Raw genomic sequence first — 4210 nt, forward strand, 5'->3', positions numbered from 1 at the left:
CCGGCCACTAGGAGCACCGGGCCACTGATGAGCTTTTTCTGGTTTGCTGGCGGGATACAACACATTCAATGCCTACTCATTTGTGCCAGCCTGTGAGGCTGTGGCGGTAATGTATAAACAGCTACAAAGAAATCCGCTAGGTTAAATGACACTGAGCGTTAGACCTTATACAGGTTAATGTTAGTTGTTTTAGTGTGTTTGAATTGTTTACGTGCCGATGTGCAGGGGAAATAATAAGAAGCGGTTAACTATGTAGCTAATAACTGTTGTAACGGGGATCCTTTATTGTAGCAACACACTTTTGGAGGGAAGGCAATCCCAGCGCTGTGGTTTAGCTAAAGTTTCAATGTCATCGGTGTAAGTTCATAAAGTTTGAAGCGTGTATGTTGGATGGTACGTTATAATAATTAAGGGATGAGCCGTGAATTCCATGCGCAGGAATAATAATGTGAAAGTTTGATTTCCTCCCTTCTTGTAATAAGCAGCCAATGAGGTATTTTTCCTTTATTCATGTGTTTAATCTAATACTGTTATAGCGCCGGCTAAACTGTTTAATGTATGTAGACTTCAGAGTTATACAAGCTAATAAGTTCACTCGTAAGATAAAGGTTGTAAGAGTGTGCTTAACTGTATTTTTCATTTACTTTAATAGTTCTCATCACGGAAGGTGATAATTCTGACTAAATCTACAGAATAAAGCCGCAGTTTTTAAATCAAGAGAACGGTTGTGCTAGTGGTTACTGGAGGGAAGCTACAGTGAGAACTCAATGCTCTTCACGAGCAAAGAGAGAAAGAAGAATTCTTACCGCGGTAACACGTCTACAAGATTCCGAAATCCTTGGTGGCCCTGTCATCTGCCAGATAAGAGTTTTGCACCTACCCTGCAACCTAAAGAAGAAAATCTGCAGCATAAGGAGCATCGTGGATGGCAACATAAGGTCAAACTAACAGGAAAGCAGACACGCAAGTTACAAGTCAAGGTGTTTGAAGGTGGTCTTGCACGATCGTGTGGAGGGATTGACGGACAAAACGCAGCAGTAGGAATAAGCCATCTCCTTTTATTTATGAAAGAAGGCAAAACGAAACAAACACACTTACGAACTAATCAAAACAATAAAACGATCGTGAAGCTAAATAAACGATGTTGCACACACAGGCTACAAACGTTAACATCGACAATTACCCACATCAAACGAAAAGCCCTATGGCTAACCTAAATATTGGCCTCCAAATCAGAGACACAGAATCAGCTGTCTCTAATTGGGACCCATTTCAGGCAACCATAGACTCTCCTAGACAACTACACCAACATAGGACACAGCTAGACACCAGCATACACTCAACCACAAACCCTACACTACAAACACAACACCCCCTTTACCTATAACACCCAAAACCGATAAAAACCCAAACATTCCCATTTGTCACACGCCTGACCTAACTAAATAATAAAGAAAACAAAGAATACTAAGGCCAGGGTGTGACATACCCCCCTTAAGGTGCGAAATTCTGGGCGGCACCCAGCACACGTCAGTCTAGGGGAGGGGTCTGGTGGGCTTCCTTCCACGGTGGGCGGCTCCGGCACTGGTCGTGGTCCCCATGCCCCACCGCACAGTCACCACCGCCTCCTTAAGCTTCCCTCCAAATGACCCCCCCCCATATTAACCACACTGCATTAAGGGGCAGTTTCCGGACTAACGGGGCAGCTTCCGGACTAAGGGGCAGCTCCGGACTAATGGCAGCTCCGGAATAATGGCCAGCTCCGGACTAAGGGGCAGTACCAGGGTAAGGGGCAGCACCAGGATAAGGGAGAGCACCAGGTATAAGGGGCAGCTCCGGACTAAGGAACGGCAGCCTCCGGACTGAGGGACTGCAGCTCCCGGACTGAGGGGACTGCAGCTCCGGACTAGAGGGACTGCAGCCTCGGACTAGGGACTGCAGCTCCGGACTGAGGGATCTGCAAGGCTACGACTGAAAGGGCTTGCATGCTCCGGACTGAGGGACATGCAGCTCCGGACTGAGGGACGGCAGCTCCGGAAATGAGGGACGGCCCATGGCTGGCTGACGGATCTGGCTGCTCATGGCTTGGCTGAACCGGATCTGGCTGCTCATGGCTTGGCTGACGGAATTGGCTGCTCATGGCTGGCTGACGGATCTGGCTGTCATGGCTGGCTGACGGATCTGGCGCTCTGGCTCGGCTGACGGATCTGGCTGCTCATGGCTGGCTGACGGATCTGGCTGCTCATGGCTGGCTGACGGATTCTGGCTGCTCATGGTGGCCTGACGGATTGGCTGCTCATGGCCTGGCTGACGGATCTGGCTGCTCATGGCTGGCCTGACGGATCTGGCTTGCTCATGGCTGCTGACGATCTGGCTGCTCGATGGCTGGCTGAACGGATCTGGCTGCTTCATGGCTGACTGAAGGATCTGGGCTGGCTCATGCTGGCTGACGGATCTGGCTGCTCATGGCTGGCTGACGAATTCTGGCAGATCCTGGTCTGGTTGGCGGCTCTGGGCAGACCTGTTGGTATGGCGGCTCTGGCAGATCCTGTCTGGTTGCGCTCTGGCATGATCTGTCTGGTTGGCGGCTCTGGCAGATCCTGTCTGGTTGGCCGGCTCTGGCAGAGTCCTGTCTGGTTGGCGGCTCTGGCAGATCCTGTCTGACGAATGGCTCTAAGGCGGCTCCTGACTGACAACGGCTCTGACGCTTCGGGACAGACGGGCGGCTCTACTGGCTCGGGGCAGACGGATGGCTCAGATGGCGCTGGGTAGACGGAATGGCTAGATGGCGCCTGGGTAGACGGATGGCTCAGATGGCGCTGGTAAGACGGATGGCTGCAGTGGCGCTGGTAGACGGATGGCTCAGAATGGCGCTTTGGCAGACGGGCAACGTTCAGGCATCGCTGTGTAGACGGCAGACCTGGCCGGCTGAGGCGCACTGTAGGCGGTGGTGCGTGGTGCGGAACTGGTGGTACCGGGCTGAGACACGCATACTCAGGGCCTTGTTGCGGGGAAGAAGGAAAGGGCATACTGGACCCTGGGAGCGCAATTAGCCTATGCGTGGTGCCGGAACTGGTGGTACGGACTGGGGACACGCATTCAGAGGCTAGTGCGGGGAGCAGCAACAAGGACGCACGGATCTGGGGAACACAGACAGGAGGTTGGTGCGTGTTTAAAAGGCACTGGTGGTAAAGGGCTTTGGGAGACAGCGCACCATAGGGCTAGCTTTGCGTGGAGGAGGCCACTGGTGGTACTGGGTAGGGGTCGGGGAGGTTGGCGCCGGAATACGGACCGGCATGCGTTACTGGCTCCTTGAGCGCGCGAGCCTGCCCAACTTAACCTGGTTTGTATGCTCACCGTCGCCTGAAAGTGCGGGGGAGGTGGAATAACCGCGCACCGGCCTATGTAGGCGACCGGGGAACACCATGCGTAAGGCTGGTGTCATGTTACGACCCGACCGGGAGACGCACTGGTGACCAGATGCCGTTGGGCCGGCTTCATGACATAAGGCTCAACGCTCAGTTAGCCCGGCCGATAAGTGGAGCTGGAATGTACGCGAACCGGGGGCCTATGCAACGCGTAAGGAGACACGTACGCTCTAAACTGCGTAACACGGTGTCTGCCCAGTACTCTTCGCTTCTCATGCGGTAAGTACAGGAAGTAGGCGAGGTTTCCTACCTGACTTCGCCACACTCCCTTTAAGCGCCCCCCCCAAGAAATTTTTGGGTTTGTATCTCACGGGCTTATACCCGCCTTGGTCTCCGTGCTGCCTGCGCATCGGGATATGCGGCCGTCCTCTCGGCTTTTAGCTGCTCCAAGCTCTTTCACGAGGAAGGCGTATATTCTCCCGGTTGTGCCCCACGGCCCCTTAACCATCCAGTATCTCCTCCATGTCCAAGAATCCTGTGTAGGTGGGTCACCTGTTGCCGGCTTTAACATGCCGCTTGGTTACTGTATTGGGTGGTAATTCTGTCAACGAATCGTGTTGTGGAGGATTGAACGACGCAACAACGCAGCAGTAGGAAAAAATAAGCATCTCCTTTATTTATGAAGAAGGAAACGAAACAAACACACTTTACGAACTAAATCAACAATAAACCGATCGTGAAGCTAATAAACGATGTGCAGCACCAGGCTACAAACGTTAACATAGACAATTACCCACATCAAACGGAAAGCCTATGGCTAACCCTAAATATGGCTTCCCAAT

Source organism: Salvelinus sp. IW2-2015, unplaced genomic scaffold, assembly GCF_002910315.2.
Source record: "Salvelinus sp. IW2-2015 unplaced genomic scaffold, ASM291031v2 Un_scaffold2476, whole genome shotgun sequence".
NCBI classification, from domain to species: domain Eukaryota; kingdom Metazoa; phylum Chordata; class Actinopteri; order Salmoniformes; family Salmonidae; genus Salvelinus; species Salvelinus sp. IW2-2015.